We start from the raw sequence: 23,595 nt of genomic DNA, 5'->3' as shown, positions 1-23,595 counted from the left end.
CGTTGGGGCGGGAGCATGGCCGGAAGTCTGTTTGTGCAGATCTTTGTTTTTAGCATTTCTGGACCGTATATTCGAGTCTTCCCGTAGTGTTTGACTTTTCTTTTAAGATTTTGTTTGTTTGTTTGTTGTTTTTTCCGAAACAGAGTTTCCCTGTATAGCTCTTGGCTGTCCTGGAACTCACTCTGTAGACCAGGCTGGCCTCGAACTCACAAATCCTGCTTCCCGAGTGCTGGGATTAAAGGGGTGCGCCACCGCGCTTGGTACACAGACCTGTTTCGATAATTTTTATGTATTTAAATTGCATCGTGTTGTTCTGAAAAAACAAACATGCAAAAAACCTAACGGTTGCTTGGGTTTCTGACAGGACGTCTCTCTGAAGCACAGATTGGCTTGTGATTAGAAATCCTGCTTCAGAGCAAAGTACTGCGACTTAAGAGATGTCACCTGGCTTTGTTCTCCTGCTGCTGCTGTTTTTATTTGTTAAGGTTTTGAGTCAGTGCCTCAGTGAGTAGTAACCCAGGCTGATCCCAAACTATGCTTCCTCCTGCCACCCCAGTGCAAACAGGCCAACTTTTAAAAATAGTTTTATGGAAGCCAAGAGTTTAAAAAGCACTACATTTAGGAGATTTCACGCTTGAATCAGCCTGCCTTCAACTGTTCGCTGCAAACTGTGGCCTTGGCAAATTATTCAATTTTTCTGTCCCTCAAGATAAAGTAGGGTCATCTAGTACAGAAAACCTTTGTTTTGCTGGATCCCTTTCCTGGTGGTACAATTTCTGCAAAACAATTTTAACCTTTTAGAGATGTTATCTCCTAAGACATAGTCTTTTCCCTTCAGTTTTCTTGGAATATAAAAATTATTTTCATAAAACAATGTCATTATCTCAGAGTTTTTTGGCAGTTCCCAAAAAGATAGACTATCTAAAATTTGAAGGGAAAAATGCAGCTATAGATTAAATACAAACATCATTCAGACCAAGGGGAAAGTATTTACTAGGATTATGCTCAGGTAGTTTTAAGTTCAGAGTAATTAAGTTCATAAATATTTTCCAAGTCTCTACTTCCTGTGAGACACAAATCCTGAATTTGTCTTTTTTAAAGATTTATTTTATTTTATGTCTGGGTGTTTTGTCTGTGTGCTATGTGTGTCAATGATGCTGGAGAAGGCACCCAGCCTACTGTAATTCCATTTCCAGGTGATCTAATACTTTGCTATGTCCTGCTCACATATAGTGCACATACATACACTCAGGCACATACACATAAACACTTAAAAATAACTTGAAAGGAATATTCATATTAGCATGTTATATAAACAAAAGAAATTGGAATCAACTGTATGTCCACCACAAAAAATAATTAAACAGTTAAATACTAGATAGTAAACAAACTGAGTTTCATTGGTTGATATCTGTGAAATTCGAAGGCACAATGCTCAGAGGGGAAAAGTGTTAAACGTAACCATTTTTTCCAAGCATTATAAATATAATGAAATAATAATACAAATAAAAATACCTTATTTCATTTTACCACTCTCATAATGAGCATGTAATAAAATGTACCATTAAAAAACTCAAGGAAAAAAAACTCAAGGAAAGATGGGCAGTGGTGGTACACACCTTCAATCCCAGCACTGGCTTGGGGAAGGACAGAGGCAGGTGGATCTCTGAGTTTGAGGCTAGCCTGGTCTACAGAGCAAGTTCCAGGACAGCAAAGGCTACATAGAGAAACTCTGTCTGGAAACAAAACAAAACAAAACAAAAAACCCTCAAGGAAGTGAATTATCGCCTTCAAAAAATATATATGTTTCACACACACACACTCACACACATGCTCTAGCTGCATGTACACCTTTATGCCAGAAGAGGGCATCAGATCCCACTATCGATGGTTGTGAGCCATCATGTGGTTGCTGGGAATTGAACTCACAACCACTGGAAGAAGAGTCAATGCTCTTAACTGCTGAGCCATCTTTCCAGCTCCCCCCCACAATTCTTTTAGAAAGTGGTTGTGGAAGAATTAAAAGTAGCACTCCTCAGTCACCATGACTGAAACATCTCATGTATATTTCTAAACAGTCTGAGTGATCATTAACCTTCCCCTATACAGAGCACAATTGACCTAGGGTAGTGGTGTCATTCTATTTGGGACATTACTATAAGATGCTTTGTTGGGCATACAGGTACAAATGTCTGAATCATACAAAGACATTGCATTTTTGGGGGGCTGGAGGTTAAGAGCACTGACTGCTCTTCCAGAGGTCCTGAGTTCAATTCCCAGCAACCACATGGTGGCTCACAACCATCTGTAATGAGATCTGGTGCCCTCTTCTGACCTGCAGTCATCCATGCTGTATACTAAATAAATAAATCTTAAAAAAAAAAAAAAAAGACATTGCATTTTTAACTACTAACGACACCATTATCTCTTTATTTTGATTTTTTTATTTACTTTACTTTGTGTGCATGAGTGCTTTTCCTGCATGTATATTTGTTTGCCACATGCATGCATGATGCCTACAGAAGCTGTGAGCCTCCATGTGGGTGCTGGGAAGCAAACCTAGGTCCTTTGCAAGAACAAGTGCTCTTAACTACTGAGCCAAGTCTCCAGCCAGACACCATTTTCTTAATACCATTTCATACAAGGTCAAAACAATTCAATGTTCACATATCCAATTATGTGTCCTTTAGCAATTCTAATGAATAAAAATTATGATAAAAACTATGTTTTAAAATACGGCAAAATATTTTTAGCCTTTCACGGCATGTCAAGATCTCCACACTTTATTAGTCCAAAGGTACTACCCACTGGTCAAGAGCTCAACCACTGAGGCATACCTACAGATTAATGAAACTGCCCACAGATGTGTAAAGATGTAAGCGTGTGTGTGTGGGGGGGGAAGGAACCTGTATACATACCGTCTCAAAGGGAACTATTTCCCAAGAAACCAATAAAAATGATTTTAAAACTCTCTGGAGGATTTCTTTTTTAGAGGAATAACTGGAGTAGCTTTATACTGAATGCAGAAAGTATTGCAAAATCAATTATAGGAAAAACAGTCAAAGTCTCCATAGCTTAAAATGGTGGGGAAAGTTGTCATAAAAATGCTTACAGCAATTACATAGTTAAAAATGGGTTTGGTGGGCTGGGGATGTGGATTAGTGGTAACTTTAATCCATTTTTCCCCCTGGATTTTGTGCCATTTGTGGTGTTTATCTTGGTTGTAATTTATCTGTTTTAAGAAAAATCTTCACCTTCTCACTTAATTTTGTATTCATAATTTGGGATTGTTTTTCTCAAAGAGGGTCTTCAAAATTGTAGTTTGCACTATACTCCATAAATTCTAATACTCTATGTTCAAATATACATTAAAATAACAGACTCAAGTGAAGCTTGAACAATAACAAGGTAATGAAATTAGAAAATGAAGCACCCTTCCTGAGTGGGAAGATAGTATATATGCATTTAAGAATTTAAGGGGTTGGGGATTTAGCTCAGTGGTAGGTAGAGTGCAAGGCCCGGGGTTTGATCCTCAGCTCAAAAAAAAAAAAAAAGAAAAGAAAAAAAAGAATTTAAGAGCAAGAGGGGAACTTGAAACGTGGAGGAAATTCTGGCACATACTTGAGCAGCCAAACGGTGGGGAATTATTCTAGTAGCATATATACTTTAAGAATCCACCAAGGTGCAGACATCTCCCAGGACACAGTATAGAGAGCAGACATGCAGTGAGCCCTGGACTAGCAGCAGCCTCAGCCCACAGGTTAAACCTTGTTTTGAGGACAGCGCCTCCTACTGGGAAAATAACTTTAAGCCAGGCTTAATAGGTTGGGGATGCAACTCAATCTATTTTGTGAGTATGGTTCAAACACAAAACTGAAGCAATAGATGAACTTGAAGGGGCCATAGTAAATTTTGAGAGAATTTCAGGGGTCCCTCAAGGAACAAAATCAGACGAGGCGTTATAGTCATAAACCATTTGTACACTTTAGAAAGAATTCTCAGATAGAACGTGGAACTGCAAACTATTTTTAACTTAACTTTCCTTTTCCTTTAAAAAAAAACGTGTGTGCTGTGCATGCTCATGAGGGTGCATGTGCACATGTGAGTGCAGGCTAGACAGCAGCCTCGGGAATCCTTCACTCCTCCTTAGGCAGTATCCATCTTGATTTTTGTGGCAGGGTCTCTTACTGGGCTGAGATTGTCAAGTAGGATAGCCTGGGAGCCCCAGGGGTCCTTCTGTCCTGCTTCCTCAGTTCTGAGATGACAAGAGCATGCCACCACACACGCTTTTTTATGGAGGTGCTAGGGCCATTCACTCAAGACCTCCTGCTTGTAGTGCAAAGCACTTGACCCGTCTTCCTAGCCCTCTTATTTTTATTGTGGAGGTTTCCACGCATTTTTCAAAAGTGTAATGTATTAATAGTCTAAGGCCCTGGATAGCTATAACCCAGCTTGCACATTCATTAGCCAGTGATTACGTCTTGTTCTATCTATACGTTACCCACTCCCCAAAGCCCTCACTAGACTCTTTCAAGACTAATGGAACACATCTTGATATAGTCCATAACATTTTATAACCATACATTTAAGAATAAGGATCCCTGTTTAAGTCACTATATTTACAATTATCAAATTAAAAAACTTCAATTTGTCCCAAATTAGGCTGGTCAGGGTGGCACCTGTAATCGCAGCCCTGGGAAAGTTGACGCAGGAGGACAGCACTTTTGAGCAACCTGGGGTATGCAGCAAGATCTTGACTCAAAATAGCAGTATTTGAATTTGAAGTCTTCATCAAATATCTAGTCATTTTCTTGTAAATACCTTTTCAGTTGTTTTTTCAAATCTAGAGCCCAATGCTCTTTGTGTTTGTATTTTGAACTCAGAATTGAACCCTGGACGTCGAACATGCTAGACAACCACTCTACCAAAGAGCTATATCTATACTCCTTTAAAAGTTAGCAATTATTTATTTAGAGACAGGTTCTCACAATAGTTCTATAGCCCTGGCTGGCCTGAAACTCACTATATAGACCAGGCTGGCCTCAGACTCACTATCTCCTCCTGTCTGCCTCTGGAGTACCAGGATTAAAGGTATGTGTCAACAAAATCAGATCACTTTTTATTTTAAAACAGGCGCTCACTAAGTTGAACAGGCCGGTCTTGAACTTACTCTGTAGCTCAGGCCACCTTTGCACTTCTGATCCACCAGGTGGCTGCGATTATATGCCTACATCACCAGGCCTGCTTTATTTCCTCCTATATTGTTTTTGTAATGCATGGGATCTTGCACTTTTCTTTCATTTACTTGTTAATGGACTCAGGTCCTGTTCCTATAGAGTTTGTTGCATTCTGGATTTGGCTGATTGTATCATGAGGTGTTATTTAAGATCAAGTCTAGAGGCTTGACACCATTTACACTGAGTATTTTGGCAAGAATAGTTCACAGGTGGTGTTGAAGTCTCACTACATTAGAAGGCACAGTGTCTCTTTTGGGAAACTTAAAATTGTCTTTCATGAGGGTGTCAAAACGGAGATGGTCTGTCATTCCTACTGCATTCATTAGCTGGAATTCTTCCACACACTCCAAAATGTTTACCACTTTCTTGATGTTTTTCTTGATGTGCAGATACAGAAAACAACAAATGTTTGATTTCCCCCACACCAATTTTTAGAACGAGATTCTTCTTCGTATCCTACAGTAACTATTTAATTTGGCTGCAAGTCTAACTAACCACTATGAGAATGGTACCATTTGAGGTGACTGAGCCCTGGGCTCCTAGAGATATGCCCTATTATGCAAGTGGGCTTCTCCCCAGCAAAGCAGGCCAGCAGCCAATCTTTCCCATACTCCTAACAATCTTTTTCCCTTGGGAAATGTTCTTTTGAATTATTAGCACATTCTCACTTCTTTATTTTAATTTCAGACGTTCGTTCCCTCCTTCCACCTTGTGGGTCCTGAGAACAGAACTCTTGGCAGGAAGTGCCTTCATTGCTGGGCCACCTCTCCAGCCCCCAACAATTTATTCAGTCTGGAAAAAGCGTCACGCTCTATCATTTATAGACAAATGATAAAGCCTGGAGACGAGAGCCCACAAGCTGAAAAGTCAGGGATGTAGTTGTATACCTGTTCCTGCAGTAAGAATAAAGCTACTCCAGAAAGACAGGGGGCACAGAAGGAATTTCCGATGCCAGGGAACATAATCTCATAATGAACAGCCAGAACTCACATTTCTGGAATGAAACTTTTAAAAAATTAATTAATTTTGTATTTTGTTTTGTGTTTTTGTTTTGTTTGTTTGTTTGTTTTAGATGGGATTTCTCTGTGTAGCCCTGGATGTCCTGGAACTACTTCTGTAGACTAGGCTGGCTTTGAACTCAGAGATCCACCTGTAGCCAGAAGTTTTCTCCAGTACCACCTGGCCATGCAATCCCTCAGCCACTTATAAAATAATCATTCAGAGGCTTAATATTAATTACCAATTTCACGGCCTATGGCAGGCTTCTTGCTAGCTAGCTCTTATAACTTAAATTAACCAATTTCTATTAATCTATGTTTTGCCACATACTTCATGGCTTTACTGGTCTGGTGGTATGTTGTTCCATGGGCAGCAGGCTGGCGTCTCTCTTCTCTGCCTTTCTTTTTCCTGTCTCTCTCCTTTGATTTCTGCCTGCCTCTAAGCTGCCTTGCAATTGGCCAATGCAGCTTTATTTATCAACCAATCAGAGCAACACATATTCACAGCATACAGAAAGACATCCCATAGCATCCACCTGCCTCTGCCTCCTGAGTGCTGTGAATCAAAACTTTGTAGATCAAGAGAAAAAGGCTCACGAGTCCATGGTGATAGGAGAGGGTAGTAGTAGCTTGCTGAAATGTGTTATGGAATAGTCCTTCTGTACACTGTATGAATTACATTGTGATTGGTCTAATAAAGAAGCTGACTGGCCAATAGCTGGATAGGATAAGGTTAGGCAGGAGAACCAGACTAAAGGATACTGGGAAGAAGAAGGGTGGAGTCAGAGGAGTCGCTAGCCAGACACAGAGAGGAAACAGGAGATACAAGATGAAAGAGAGGTGACAGCACGTGGCAGAATGTAGATTAATATAAATGGGTTGATGTAAGTTGTAAGAGCTAGTTTGTAACAAGCTTGAGCTATCAGCCGAGCATTTATAATTAATATTAAGCCTCTTTGTGGTTATTTGGGAGCAGCTGCCGAGACACAAAGAAACTCCACCTACAAGAACGCCCTTCACAAAGAATACAGTTCAGAGTCAGAAGAGACACACACCTGCATCTTTACAAGGCTACAGAAAGCATCCAATAATCAAAAATTTGTCTTAGATGTTTCCACAAGACCTCACATAAAATTAGAGCAGCATCCTCATTAATCTGCTAATACAAAAATTGTAGTTGAAGCTGGATGTAACACGAATGATAAAATGGTCTTTTAATAAGAAAAACCCAATCCAGATATTGTTGTAAACATTGAAAGATCAGAGAAGCAGAGCCACAGCCAACCTCATCTCGCCAACTCTCAGCCAATTCTGTTTCCACAAATCCTCAGACTGAAAGCCTCTGAGTCTTCACTTGAAAGGCCTCAGCCAAAAAGAGCCTTTAGTTCCTGTCTCCTCATGCCTTATATACCTTTCTCCACCCTGCCATATTACTTCCTGGGATTAAAGGTGTGTGTGCTTCCCAAGCAAAGGCATGAGATCTCAAGTGCTGGGATTAAAGGAGTGTGATTCCCAAGTACTAGGATCAAAGTTATGTGCCACCACTGCCTGGCTCTGTTTTCTCTCCTATACTGAGTCAATTTCATGTAGTCCAGGGTGGCTTTGAACTCACAGAGATCAAGACAGATCTCTGCCTCCCGAGTGCTAGGATTAAAGTTGTGTGCTACCACTGTCTGGCCTCTATGCTTAATCTAGTGGCTTGTTCTGTTCTCTGATCTTCAAATAAACTTTATTAGGGTACACAATATATCACCACAGCTGGATGTGGTGGTTTATGCCTGTAACCCCAGGCCTTGGGAAGCTGAGGCAGGAGGACCATGAGTTCCAAGCCAGCCTGGACTACATTATGAGCTCTTGTTTCAAAACAGAAGAAAAGTCACAGGTGATTTGATGGTAGGAATTTCCATGTTGTGGTGGGGGTGAAAGCCCTAAAGTAGAGTGAACAGTGAACAAAGGGCCAAGGAACTGGGACTAGAGTAAGGCAGGTGATTCTCTTGAGAGATTTTTCTACAAAAAGCATTAACAGAATACTTCTAAAAGGGGGTCGAAGATCAACTGAGTGGTTTTTTGTTGTGGTGGTATTGTGTTCCCCAAAATATTGTGCACCCTAATAAACTTACCTGTGGTCAAAGAACAGAACAGCCACTAGATACAGAGGCTAGAAAATGGTGGCACACATGCCTTTAATACTAGCATTCCCTAGCAGAAATCCCTCTGGATCTCTCAAGGCCACATTGGAAACAGCTGCGCATGGTGACACACTCCTTTAATCCCAAGAAGTGAACCTTTAATCCCAGGGAGTGATAGCAGAAAGCAGAAAGATATATAAGGCGTGAAGACCAGAAACTAGAAGCTTTTAGCTGGTTAAGCTTTTAGGCTTTTGAGCAGCAGTTCAGCTGAGATTCATTCTGGATGAGGACGTAGAGGCTTCCAGTCTGAGGAAATAGAATCAGCTGAGGAATTGGCAAGGTGAGGAAGCTGTGGCTTGTTCTGCTTTTCTGATCTTCCAGCATTCACCCCAATACCTGGCTCTGGGTTTGCTTTTATTAATAAGACCTTTTAAGATTCATGCTACATCTTGTTTTTAGTTTTCTGTTTGGTTTTGTTTTTTAATCATGGGATTGTTAGGATGCTAATTTAAGAATGGTAAAGTCCATATAGTAAAAGGAGCAACTAGTGCTGTGGAATAATCTTTTTGTACACTGTGTCACTCAGATTGGTTTAATAAAAAGCTGAACGGCCAATAGCTAGGCAGGATTTTCAGAGAGGACGCTGGGAAGAAGAGGGCAGAGACTCCGAGAGACGACAGAGACCAAGCAAGACATGCAGGAAGAGGAGAGGTGATAATCACGGGCCAAGTGGCAGCCCATAGTAAAGGAAATGGATTGATTTAAGTTGCAAGAACTAGTTAGGCCGGGTGGTGGTGGAGCACGCCTTTAACGCCAGCACTTGGAAAGCAGAGCTAGGCGGATCTCTGTGATTTTGAGGCCAGCCTAGGCTACAGAATGAGATCCAGGACAGGCACCAAAGCTACACAGAGAAACCCTGTCTGGAAAAACAAACAAACAAGAACAAGTTAGAAACAACCCTAAGCTATTATGAGCTTTCATAATTAATACTAAGTCTCTCTGTTGTTATTGGGAAGCTCCTGATGAAAGGGTGCACACTCACCCTTCACCTTCCAAAGCTTGAGAGGCTGAGACTTAGCCAAAGACTCAGGACATATGCAAGTCACAGTGACACCTTGGGTAGCTGTTAGGGAGACAAAGCATCCACATCTACATGGCAACAGGTGAGCCATCGCAGACATCACGGAGAGAATAAATTACTGTGGGTTGCCACCCCAACATCAGAAAATTATGTGGGTGGCATGATGGTGTGCTGACAAAGATAGTCTTGGCCAGGTGTGGTCATGCACACCTGTAATCCCACCCAATACTTGGGAGGTGTAGATGGGAAGATCAGAAGTTCAGTGTCCTTTTCAACTATGTATGTGAGTTCCAGGCCAGCCCGAGCTACATAGGACCTATCTCCAAAACAACCACAAAGCTTCTCATTTAGATAAATTAAATAATTCTATATTGAATAATCATTTGTTCTATCTTAAAATTCTAGGATCAGCGAGATGCCTTAGTGGGTAGTAAAGGTATCTGCTGGCAAGCGTGACAACATGAGTTCAATCCCCAGGACCCACATAGTAGAGAGAACCCATTCCTGTAAGTTGTTCTCTGATTGTTACAGGAGTACTACAGTACCCAGAAATCACCCCCCCCAACACACACACACACACACACACACACACACAGACCAGACACACGAGATACAAATACTATAGTGAAAAAAATATAATTCTATAAAAATATAATTTGAGTTTGAGGCTAGCCTGGTCTACAGAGCAAGTTCCAAGGCCACACAGAAAACCCTATCTTGAAAAGTAAAAAAAAAAAAAAAAAAAAAAAAAAAGGATAATTTCCACCTGTTGGGGTGTTGGGGGCCGGGCACATTCTTACACTTAAAATAGCACTCACTGTACACAGATTGTCATCTTTTATTATGTGTTTACTCTAAAACAGAGCAGGAAAATATAATGTAAGCTAAAACCTGAACTCTGGTCTGAGTTTGAGGAAAAGAGAATGAAGTCTTGGATTTCATTCAGGTGGTTTGTACTCAGTTCTGGATGAACTAAAAAGGGCAGTGGGGTCAGGGGGAGGAAGGACAGGGTCCTCATCGTCTCTCTTCTATGTCCTAGGGTAGACACCAAGTTCTTGTTTCTTGCCAGTTCTGTGTAGTGCGATATCCATCAAGCCAAAGGAGCAGAGGATGCCAGGCTTGAGGCTCAGAAACACTGTCACCGTATAAGGTGATCATTCTGACACTAACTGAGACGTACGGCACACATTCTGAACCCGGACTTGCTTGTGGCATCCATGGTCAGGCTGGTTTCCTGCCACTATGTGCTGGGCCTTAAGATCAAAGGGTTAAGAGTAGGCTCTTCTGCCCTGTGCCTCAGGTTAGTTAGTCCTTGGATTACTCAGGTCACCATGTTTCTAATGAACATTCCTTTGTAGGAGGTAGCTAGGTAACAAACAGGATATACTCGTTTAAAACTTTTTTTTTTAAAGCATATTATTATTAATTCTGGGTCGTTTAATAGCCTTTGATCTTTCAGCCACCCCCTCCCTTTCAGTACTGTTTCCCTTACAATAACACTCTGAGCACTAACATTGTCTATTTTCACTGAGTGGACGTGTTTATTGTAGAAACAGCTAGGAGTTACAGCAGCGGTGTGTGTGTGTGTGTGTGTGTGTGTGTGTGTGTGTGTGTGTGTGTGTGTTGTTCTTCCTGTCCTGGCCTCTTTGTCTCTGAGTAATCCAAGTTTTATAGGACTTAAAGAATGGGTAAAGGCCCAAGCAGTGAATGCCTTTAATCCCAGCAAAGGCAGGCAGACGTCTGTGAGTGAGAGGCCAGCCTAGTCTGTAAAGTGAGTTCAAAACTATCCAGGGCTATGAAGAGAGACCCTGTTTCAATAAATAAATAAATGAATAAATAAATAAATAAATATAATGAATTGATTGCTCAGTGAGTACTTAGATATATTAATAGGCTCCTTGATTTGTAGATTAAAAAGAATTTAGGAAAAGTCCCTTTGGATAACAAGTATACAGCAGACTTCACAGTGCATGTACCTCAGGGCCTCTGTGCTTACTGTTTCCAGGGTTCTTAACAGGTCTTAGCAGAAATGTTATCTTATCAGAGAGGCCCTGGCTGACCACCGTCTGCAAACAGTACCTATGTCCCAGTGATATCTCTCTTCTCTACAGTACTTATGGTACCTGCTATCTTTTGAACACATCCTAGTTTGGGGAGACTTGAAGTTCATATAACTTGAGGCTAAGGGCATCCTTGAGGATCAAAACATAAGTAGGGCCTGGAGAGATGGCTCAGACTACCAACTGGTCTTCCAGAGGACCCAAGTTCTATTACCAGAACCCACCTGGAGGCTTACAAACATCTGAAACTCAGGTGGTAGAAGATCCAGACCCACTCTTCTGATGTCCAAAGGCACCAGTACCCATGTGGTGCACGCAGACAAAGTACTCATCCACCTAAAATAAAACCAATAAATAAAGAAATAAAATATAGCCAGGCATGGTGGTATACACCTATAATCCTAGCACTTGAGAGGCTGGGGGAATTATACGTTTAAGGCCAGTCTGAATTTCCTAACAAGACCCTCTTTCAAATAAACAAACAATAATTAAAAGGTAAGTATGAAAAATGAGTATTTAATTAGAATGCAAAATCACCATAAATTGCTAGAGCCTCGAAGATTCAATTATTTCTTAAGCCTGGCATGGTGGTGTATGCCTTTAATCCCAGCATTTAGGAGGAGGCAGGTGGACCTCTGTGAGTTTAGGCCAGCCTGGTCTACAGAGCAGGTACCAGGACTATTGTGGAATATTATTTTAAGATATGTTACATTCGTTCATGTTGTGGAACATTTGTTTTAATGATGCAAAGATATGTTGCATTCTTTTATGTTACATTTGTTTAACTCTGTGAAGCTGTGTTACTTTGCCTGTCTAAAACACCTGATGGTCTAATAAAGAGCTGAATGGCCAATAGCAAGGCAGGAGAAAGGATGGGCGGGGCTGGCAGGCAGAGGGGATAAATAGGAGGAGAGATCTGGGAGAAGGAGAAGCAGCAGCAGGAAAAGAAGGAGGCCTCAGGGGCCAGCCACCCAGCCACAAGTAAGCCATGGAGAAAGAACTAGAGAAAGGTAAAAACCAAGAGGCAAAAGGTAGACAGGATAATTTAAGAAAAGCTGGCTAGAAGTAAGGCAAGCTAAGGCGGGGCATTCATAAGTAAGAATAATCCTCCATGGAAGCTGGATGGTGGCCCCCCAAAAGAGTCGGAGTAAAAATAACCCAACTACACAGGACAGCTAGGGCTATGTAGAGAGACCCTATCTCAAAAACCAAAACCAAAATCCAGGATTTCTTTTAAGTTTCTTTTAGATTTATTTATTTTTATTTTATGTGTTTGCCTGTTTCTCCTGCATGTATGTCTATGTATGTGCACCATAGGAGTGTCTGGTGTCTGCAGAAAACAGAAGGGGGCATCGGATTCCCTGGAACTGGAGTCAAGGGTGGCTGAGCGCCAGCATGTAGGTACTGGGGACTGAACTCAAGTCCTCTGAAAGAGCAAGTGTGGTTAACTCCTGAGCTCCAGCTCCTCTTCTAGAGTCTAAGGTCCCATAGACTGGAAAGACGGCTTAGTGGTTAGGAGCACTGACTGCTCTTCCGGAGGACCAGGGTTCAACTTCCAGCACCTGCATGCCAGCTCACCACTGTCTGTAGCTACAGTTCCAGGGCACTCGACAACTTTACACAAGCAGAACACCAACGCACATAAAATAGATAAATAACTTGAAAAATATTCCTTTAGCCAGGAATGCTTGTGTAAAAATTTATATAGCTATTGCTGCCTGGCTTCTGCTTGTCCCCTAAAATACTATCGTGCCCTCAGCAACACCCACACTTTCCTGGAGCATCCCAGGAAATGCGACTCTGGAGTAACATTGATTTGACTGCCATTGCCAGCTGCGTCAGCATGCCTTACGCTCCTTGAGAGAACAGCCTCGATCATCTATGCTCATTGCTTTATGGCCTACCCCCAACAGTGCTAAGCCTTCTGAGCCAGCTGTAGGAGGAAGAAAGGCTATGTGGAGAGTTCCTTACCATTTAACCACCAGGAAGGGAGTCATCCCCTCTTCCCCAGGAAGATGCAAGTGTGGTGATAATTGCATCCCCCAAAATATTGTGCACCATAATAAACATCTGGGGTCAGAGAACAGAACAGCTACTAGATACAGAGGCTAGAAAATGGTGGCTCACACACCTTTAATCCTAGCCTTCTGGAGGCATGGATCTCTGTGAGTTCAAGGCCACACTGGAAACGGCTAAGCATGGTGACTCATGCCTTTAATCCCAGGAAGTAATGGCAGGAGGCAGAAAAATATTTAAAGCGTGAGGATGAGGCCCTATAGCCTGATTAAGCTTTTGGGCTTTTGAGCAGCACAGTTCAGCTGAGAGGCATCCAGTCTGAGGAAACAGGATCAGCTGAGGAATTGGAGAGGTTAAGTGGCTGTGGCCTGTTCTGCTTCTCTGATCTTCCAGCGTTCACCCCAATACTTGGCTCCAGGTTTGTTTTCATTTATAAGACCTTCTAACAATTCGTGCTACATGCAAGCAAGATGGGGAGAAGCCGGGAGAGTCACACAGAAGAGCTTTTCTGGCCCGGCAGGACCATGAACATCCTCATCCTCACCAAGTACTCATCTATCCAAAGTGCTTTATTTGTGTGTGTGTGCACATGTATGTGTGTAGATTGTGCATGGCTTCAGCACTCATATAAAGATCGGAGGACAACCCCAAAGAGTCAGTTTTCTCCTTCCTTGTGGGTTCCAGAAATCAAACTCGGATCAGGCTTGGCAGCAAGCACCTTGACCTGCTGAGCCATCTCCACCCCCTACCCCCAAAACGGGGTCTCTCTGTGTAGCCCTAGCTGTCCTGGAACTCACTCTGTAGACCAGACTGGCCTCGAACTCACAGAGATCCGCCTGCCTCTGCCTCCCAAGTGCTGGGATCAAAGGTGTGTGCCACCGACACCTGGCCTGCTGAGACATCTTGCCAGCTCTCCTGTATCTTAATACATTTCCCTTAACTCTAGAGATGTAAACGATTCACAGTCCTTCCAGGTGAGCATATAGACCCAGACATACAAAAAATTTTATGAGGCCGGAGCGAGAGCCCAGTGGTTAAGATCTCTTGCTGCTGCTCTTCCAGCAAACTGAGTTTGGTTCCCAGTGCTCTCTTTGGGCAGTTCCTAATCACATGTAAGTCCAACTGTAAGAGATCCAACACCCTATTCTGGCCTCCTCACATCCCTCCCCCAACAAACACATACACATAAAGGAAAAATAAAAATAAATATTTAAAAAATATAGCACAGAGTCAAAGTTTTCCAGTTTCTCTGTACCTTAAGTCTTCTTGTACCTAAGTTATTTTGTTATTACATCCAGATGGAAGAAGTTTCCCTTCCCTTCCCCCAATCACTCTCTCCCCCAAATCAACTCCTCCTCTCTTTCCCTTTAAAAAAAAAAAAAAAAAAAAAAGCAGACCTCCTAGGGATATCCACCCAACATGGCCTAACGAGATACAGTAAGACTGGTCACAAACCCTCATCTGGACTTGGCAGCCCCGTAGAAGGAAAAGGGTCCCAAGCACAAGTGAGAGTCAGAGACATTCCCCAGTCCCATTGTTGAGAGTCACACAAGAACACCAAGCTACATAAACATAAGGCATATTGTGGTGGCCCACAGAGGCTATCTAGTGAGACCACCTCAGGGTCAGAGAATCTGAGCTTGCTTTACCCAGCAGGGCTGCATAAGAAGATGATTTGATCACAGGCATGTTTACCAGGTGTTTTAAAGGGTCTACATTTGGCAGTACGGTGTGCTTTGATTTTGCAAGGGGGAGGTCTTTTGCCTCTCCCTTTGGCATATTATAAAAAGGCCTTTTGAATAAAGCTCTGGGCAGTGACTGGGTATTGACCCAGGGCCCTCCTGAAGCTATCCTGTGTCTCTGTCTTTCTCCTTGTTGTCTAGGTCTCTTTTTGATATTTCCTAATTCTTCTCTCCTCCACCTAAGAAGTTGTTCTTCAACAGACTCCCACAGCATCTGCAGAGGACCTAGCTCAGACCCATACAGGGTGGATGTGTTTGTTGCTCAGTCTCTGTGAGCCCCTATGTGCCCTGCTTAGTTGATTCTGTGGCCAGTATTCTCATGGTGTCCTTGACCCCTCTGGCTCCTACAATCCTTCCTCCCCATCTTCTGCAGGGCTCCCTGGCTTTATCTAGTGTTTGGCTGTGGGTCTCTGCATCTGCTCCCATGGGTTGCTGGATCGTATCCCTCTGCTGACAACCTGGCTACAAACCAATCTATGAGAATATTATCAGGCATCATTGACTTGGCCAGTCCTGTTTGGATCTATCCTGGGTCTCTAGGCTGTCTGGCCTCTGGTTCCTGGCCTTCCAGGCAGTGTCAGGTGTGGCTCCCTCTCATGATGTGGGCCTCAAATTGGAGCAGTCATGACTTAGCCGATCCCACAAGTTCTGCATCATAAGGTTTTTTTTTAAAAAATCATTTTTTTAAAAAGCTGGATGTAGTGGTGCACACCTTTAAACTCAGCACTTGGGAGGCAGAGGCAGGAGGACCTCTGAGTTCCAGGCTAGCCTGGTCTACAGAGCAAATTCCAGGACAGCCAGGACTACACAGAGAAACTCTGGTTGCATTTACATATGTGCATCACATATGTGCCTGGTCAGAAAAAGGTGTGTGGCTCCTCTAGGACTGGAGTTACACATGGTTGTAGCTGCCATGTAGATGCTGGGAACAAAACCCATGTCCTCAGCAAGAACCATGACTGCTCTTAACCACTGAGCAACTCTCCAGCCACCTAAGGTCCTTTTTTTTTTTTTTTTTTTTTTTTTTTTTTGAGACAGGGTTGCTCTGTGTAGCTTTGCACCTTTCCTGGATCTCTCTCTGTAGACCAGGCTGGCCTTGAACTCACAGAGATCCAGGTAGCTCTGCCTCCCGAGTGCTGGGATTAAAGGCATGCGCCGACGCCCCGCCGCCGCTGCCGCCGCCGCCGCCGCCACCCATCAGGTTCTTTTAAAAATGTTTATTGTGCGTGCATGTGCTCATGGTGTATACGTGGGGAGCACTCATGCATGAAGTACATGCAGAAGTCAGGGGACAACACTGTGGAATCGGTTCTCTTCTTCTGCCTTTATGGTGCATTCGGAGATCAAACTCACCACCAGGCTGCCACACCAAGTGCTTTTCCTGCTGGGCCTCTCACTGACCAGAAGAGTCCTTCGTTTGTTAAGATAAGGTCTCTCTGTGCAGCCCTGGCTGTCCTGGAACCCACCCTGTAGACCAGGTTGCCTCTGCCTTCTGAGTGCTGGGTATAAAGTCATGGGCCACCATCACTGAGTTCTTCATTTTGAAATACAAAACAGCCAGATTTTTAATTCTTGTTGCTTTATAGTATTTTGATTTATTTAAATTTAAAAATATTGTGTGTGTGCATGTGTGTGTGTGTGTATGTATGTATGTGTGTGTGTGTGCCATGGTGAGTGTGTGCACGTAGACGTCAGAAGACAATTTGTGGGAATCGGTTCTCTTGTGGGTCCTGGGGATGGCAGTCATATTGCTGACATACTTTATTATAATTTAATACCTGCAGAGATTGTCATCACGCTGGGAGTTACTAACAAGGTCTCCCTGTTGGTTATGGGCCTACAGCCCGGGCTGTAGCTATCCACCTGTCGTTTACCTATAGCAATAGTGCTGTGCACAGCTGTATGGATTCCAAGAGAGAGGGGTTGTCTCTACAGGGCACTGGACAGGAAATGGTAAGATTGCAGTGTCCCTCGGGCTTTATGACCGTATTTATTGGCTCCTGAGGAAATCCTGGTGAAGCTCTAGGCACTTCTCCAATGCGTCATCTGACCGGTGGGTCTTCAAGGGGTACAAGGGTGCTGGGGAACTGGGGAGACGGCCCTCCCCTCTCTATCTCAATTCTTCCCGGTGAGTTTTACCAACAAAGGAGAAAGACAATCGGTGTCTCCTGACCCTGAGTTATGAGACAGGATGAAGTGCTGCTTCCCCAGATGTTTTGTAGTTTCTTCTTGAACTTTGAGCTTCCTCACTGAAAAAAAAAACCAGTTCCAGTTCATCCGCAGCAGTGGCCAAGGCCATCTTCATTTATAAGTCACAGATAAAAACCCAGGTTCACAGAAGGCAGATGCCAAGATGGAAAGATGCCCAGAGAGGATGCTTCAAGAGGTTTGCAGGATAATAATCTCACACAAGGAATACAAAACCACAAAAATCAAAGCTGTGTTCAGTCAGATGACTGCGAACCTTACTGGGCACATCTTTGGTTTAAGCCGTCTAAACCTTCCCTAAGCCCATTGTCCACTGACTTTGGTGAAGCTGAAGTAATGTTTACATTTGTGGCGCTTCTGAACCCTGTGCCGTCCCTGCTCCAAACCTTCTTTTTGCTGAGGAGATACAGGTGATGACTCATCACTTTGTCTTCCTCGTTTTTTTTCTTTCCTTTGGCATTTTCTCATGTAGCCCAGGCTGGCCTCAAACTCACTATGTAGCCAAAGATGACTCTGAGCTTCTGTTCCCCCAGCTTCTACCTCCTGGATGTGCTGCCATGCCTTTTTGTTTGTTTGTTTGTTTTGTTTTGTTTTGTTTTGTTTTTTGAGCTGAGGATCGAACCCAGGGCCTTGTGCCTGCTAGGCAAGTGCTCTATCACTGAGCTCAACCCCCAACCCTGTTTGTTTTGTTTTGAGACAGGGTTTCTCTATGTAGCTTTGGTGCCCTGGCTAGGCTCACAACTATGCCTATTTTTAATGCAGGGGGAAAAAAGGCCAAGGTATCATGCAGGCTGGGCAAGCATGCTATCAAATGAGCCAGGTCTCCAGACAGCTACTTTCTCTTTAAGGCTGAAAAATAAGGTTTACGTCTATAATTTGGGTAAAGTGATCACACCTGAGTCCCAGTAACTTTGGAGGCTGATGTCGGAGAACTCTTTGAGCCCAGGTGTTCAAATCCAGAATCAGTCTGGAATTATTGTGAGCCCCATCTCAAAAAAAAAAAAAAAAAAGTTTAAAACCAGTAACTGTGCCAGACGGTGGTGGCACACGCCTGTAATCCCAGCACTCGGGAGGCAGAGGCAGATGGATCTCTGTGAGTTCAAGGCCAGCCTGGTCTACAAATAGAGTTCCAGGAAAGGCGCAAAGCTACATAGAAACCCTGTCTCGAAAAAAACCCAAAAAAACAAACAAACAAACAAACAAACAAACCAGTAACTGTGTGTGTGTGTCTGTGTCTGTGTGTGTGTGTCTGTGTGTACATGCATGCTTACGTCATTCAGAGAACGTTCTCAGGAGTCAGTTCTCTCCTTTCATAGTGTAGGTTCTGGGACTGAACTAAGGCCGGCAGTATGTACCTTTGACCATCTCAGCAGCACAACTTTGTTGTTTTTTAGTTTGTTTGAGACAAGGTCTCACTAATCAGCCCAGGCTGGTCTGGAGTCCACTGTAAAGTCCAGGTGAGCAAACCTGAGATCCGCAAGGCTCAGCCTCTTGGTACTGAGATCGCAGGTATGTACCAACGCTCTAGGCAACTTTGTGTTTATATGTTGACTTAAAGATACTAGAAAATAATTTTATTTTTCTTTTGTGTTGATTTGGTCTTCCAAAACATCCTGTAGAATCTTCCTATTACCTCTTAGCTGAGCTTCCATGAACTCTAGCCTTAAGTTGTAAACGAGGAAACTTGGGGGAGAAGGCGACTCTCCTTTACGAGACCTGTGCCCACACTCCTGGTGTCGTTTTCTTCCCAAGTGTGTCTTTCTCTTAGCCCTGCTGTTACAAGGCCTGGAGAGTACTGTTCTTACAGAGGGACCGAGTCAGTCCCCAGTCCCCACAACCAGTGTTGGAAATCGATCTCTGGACCTCTGCAAGAAGAGCAAATGACCCCCACAGACTCATGTTTGAACACTCCCAGCTGGTGTCGCTGTTTTGGGAGACTGTGGAACCTTCAAGAAGTGGGGTCTGGAAGTAGCCACTGAAGGCAGAGCTGAGGTGTGGCCTGGCTCACACCCCAGCTGCCTCAAGCTCCCGCCCTTCTGCCTCTCCCATCAAGACAGCCTATCCTCTCAGCCATGAAATGACAAAAGTCCTTTCTCCTCTGTCAGCAGGGTTTTTTCCAACCTCTAAGAAAAATACGCAGATTTCCATATTTCTATTATATTTAATAGTAAAGTTTTAAAAATAACCATCTCCAAATGGTCTCAAACGGCTGCCCATGCTTAAAGGCCTCATCTCTTGACTGGGAAGGCGTGTAACCCGTGTCTCAACAACTAAAACAAAAGGCCACAAATAACCCCAGGACACATTCAGGAAGCTACAAATAACACGTTTCTGGTCTATCTGTGCAGAAAGGAACTAGAAATAGAGACTATCTGTGGGCTTTCTAACAAAAGATGTAGTTAGCGCCTGACAGGCTTTGCTGAATGCTCCCAGATTACAGGCGCCCAGCTGGCCCCATTAAAGCTGGTGAGTGAAGACTGGGGGCAGGGTAATCACTGGCCACACTGGCGAAGCCTGCGCCATACAGCCCTGCATTTCAGCTTGCCCAACAACAGCCTCTGTAGGTTCTCGTAGGTGTACTGTCTTGTGGTTGGTTTGGATCTCAGACAAAAGATGGGACGCTGGCAGTGTCATGGATACAGCATGATTTCTCAAGCAGTACGAAATGTGCCCCGGATGCAGCCAGTTAGAACGGCAAATGTTCACCAGGAGGGTAGGCAGCATGCTTCCATCCCAGCGAAACTCCAAAGAGAATATTATGTTCCGACTCACAGGGCCAAAGTAAGAGGGGACAGTTCCTGACTCACTTTCTGAATGACAACTGACATTCTAATAAGGACAAGCCCCACCCACCCCCACCCCCGCGAATATTTCATTGAGATTTTTGTGTTCACTGCTGTGTAGTACATGAAATTCATGTTGTAAGATTTTTCTTGACTGTGCCCAGCTCCCCATGTTTTGTTTTGACTTTTCTTGTTAACCCCTCTATCAGAATCTCTTCAGAAAGCATGAGATAAATTCACCCAAAGGGAATGCTAGAGTTAGGGGAAGGCAGTATTTTCTCTAACGCGCCTTAAAAATGCTGGTGTCCTCATGCCTGGAAGCTGTGAATGTATTAGGTTAGATGGCAGGCCAGTTCAGACTGCAGCCAGGTGTGGTGGCTCACATCTGTCGTTCTCTTTGGAAGACAGCGATGAAAAGATCCTTAAGTGTGAGGCTAGCCTAGGCTTTATAATAAGACCTACATGTAAAATAATTTTTTTTTCAAGACAGGGTTTCTCTGTGTAACCTTGGCTGTCCTGAAACTCACTCTGGAGACCAGAGTGGCCTCTGCCTCCTGAGTGCTGAGATTAAAGGTGTGTACCACCACTGCCCAGCATAAAATAATTTTTTAAAGGTTGCTAACATTGACACAGTGAGTCATTAATCTTTTTATTGTTTTTTATTTTGTTTGAGGCAGAGTCTCACTCTGCATTGTTGGCTGGCCTAGACCTTAAACTGGCCTGCCAGTCTCCTGAATGCTGAGATTAAACATGAAGAAAATCCACACTTGGATTTTTTTGTTTTGTATTGTTTATTCGGAGCTGAGGACCAAACCCAGGGCCTTGCACTTGCTAGGCAAGCACTCTAACACTGAGCTAAATCCCCAACCCCGGATTTTTTTTTTAAACGTTTACTTACTTGCATGCGTGCGTGCGTGCGTGTGTGTGTGTGTGTGTGTGTGTGTGTGTGTGTGTGTGTGTTTATATGTGTGAACATGCATGTGTGTGTATGTAAAGGTCAGAGGACAACTTATGAGAGTAGGTTTTGTCCCGCCATGTGGGTCCCAGGAACCCAACTCTGGTTGTTAGGTTTGGGAGCAAGTGCCTTTACCACTGAGCCACCTTGCCACTGGTCCAGATTTACACTGGCTCAGTAATTTATTGTTTTAAGCTACTAAACTTGTAGTCTGTTTGTCTTAGTTAGGGTTTCTTTTGTTGTGAAGAGACCCCATGACCACAGCAACTTTTGTAAAAGAAAGCATTTAAGTGGGGTGGCTTGCTTACAGTTTCAGAGGTTTAGTCCATTTTCATCATGGTGGGGAGCATGGCAGCATGCAGGCAGACGTGGTGCTGGAGAAGGAGCTGAGAGTTCTACATCCAGATCCACAGGCAGCAGGGAGAGAGACAATGGGGCTGGCATGGGCTTTTGAGACCTCAGAGTCCACCCCACTTCCCCCAATAAGGCCACACTTCCTAATAGTTCAAAGTAGTGTGACTCCCTGAAATATTATGAGCCTACGGGAACCATTCTTTTTTTTTTTTCCGAGACAGGGAAGGGATTCTCTGTAGCTTTGCGCCTGTCCTGGACTAGCTTTGTAGACCAGGCTGGCCTCGAACTCACAGAGATCCACCTGCCTCTGCCTCCCAAGTGCCGGGATTACAGGCGTGCAGCACCACCGCCTGGCCAGGAATCATTCTTATTCAAACCACCACACGGTTGTAGCACGAAAAACAAAACTTTCCAAAAATATTTAAATTTTAAGAATGGGCAGAGCCCCCCTTTTAATATAGTATATATCACTGAATTGTACATTTCTAATTTTGGGAGGTGTTACAGGTTGAATTCAGAGCCTCACAAACGATAAGTAAGGACTCCACCACTGAACTCCACACAGACAAATCTTTTTTGGTTCTAAAAGTCAGAATCTGCTGGGCGGTGGTCGCACACGCCTTTAATCCCAGCACTCAGGGGGCAGAGCCAGGTAGATCTCTGTGAGTTCGAGGCCAGCCTGGTCTACAGAGCGAGATCCAGGACAGGCACCAAAACAACAGAGAAACCTTGTCTCAAAAAACAAAAAAGCGGGAGTGGGGATTTAGCTCAGTGGTAGAGCACTTGCCTAGCAAGCACAAGGCCCTGGGTTTCGGTCCGCAGCTCTGGGTGGGGGGGGAAGACAAACAAACAAACAAAACGAAAACAAAAAAAAACCCCAACAACAATTAAAAAAAAAAAGTCAGAATCCTAGCTCAAAGCAAAAAAGGCTAACACAGTCACACTGAAGAAGGTGGGGATGGGTCTGCAAGAAAGTCTAGGATCTGAGATATTAACATTTTCATTTTTAGCCACTATGGCATCTTCTATCAGCTCTTGTCAATCAAATTACCAGAGATCTTGACCAGCCATGTCTCCAGACTCTCTGGCCAGGGACGGGATGCTATGTATGTCACAGAGGGAGGGAGCTAGAGATCAACAGATTTGGTTTTTGGGAAGACTTCTCTGAGGCAGGAACTATACTGTGTTTCTGTTACCTAAGAAACAAGGCTGACTTTCTGAGTTTTAGAAATTTTTTTCTTCTTCTTCTTCTTCTTCTTCTTATTATTATTATTATTATATTTTCTATGCATTTTACATACCAACACAGATTCCCCTGTCCTCCCTCCTCCTGCCCCCTAGAGATTTTTTTTTTTCTGACCAGGCTGGCCTCAGACTCAGAGATCTGCCTGCCTCTGACTCCTGAGTGCTGGGATTAAAGGCATGCACCCCCCCCCCCCCCCCCCTGGGAGTTTCAGACTGAAAAAACAGGTGGTGGTCTCCCACACGTGACAGGGTGAGGGAGTTGTCTACCTCTTGCTGATCTGCACCTCTATCCCGTCATATAAAGAGCCTGTTGTAAGCTGCATCAGTCAACTCAGGCTGCCATAGCAACATACCACAGACCAGGGGACTGCAGTACTTTTCAAAGAACCGGAGGCTGGAAGAAGTGGCCACCAAGTTCAGGGAAACAGTGAGGCATGAAGGAGGAGATGCAGGTCTGCTAATGACTTGTAAAGACACTTTCCTACCTGATGAAGGCCTATATTCAGGATATCCCATAACTAAATACTTCCAGAGTATTTGACATGTTTCAAATACATTGAGGGCTACAGCTTCAATATATGAATACTGGGAAAATACAAACACTCAGGGACATGGGACATAGTGACATGGATTTGCAAACAAAGGCTATTATGTCTTTAAGCAGCAAGTACCCTCGATGTTCACTGTCCTATGGCTCAGCTAAATGATCAAGAATAAAGCCTGTGAGAAATGACAACTTTAAAAAATTGGATAAAATCATTTCTGCAAATGTAAATGGTGTGTGCTT

This window comes from Onychomys torridus, chromosome 4, assembly GCF_903995425.1.
Source record: "Onychomys torridus chromosome 4, mOncTor1.1, whole genome shotgun sequence".
NCBI classification, from domain to species: domain Eukaryota; kingdom Metazoa; phylum Chordata; class Mammalia; order Rodentia; family Cricetidae; genus Onychomys; species Onychomys torridus.
Note: the sequence above shows the minus strand (reverse complement) of the source record.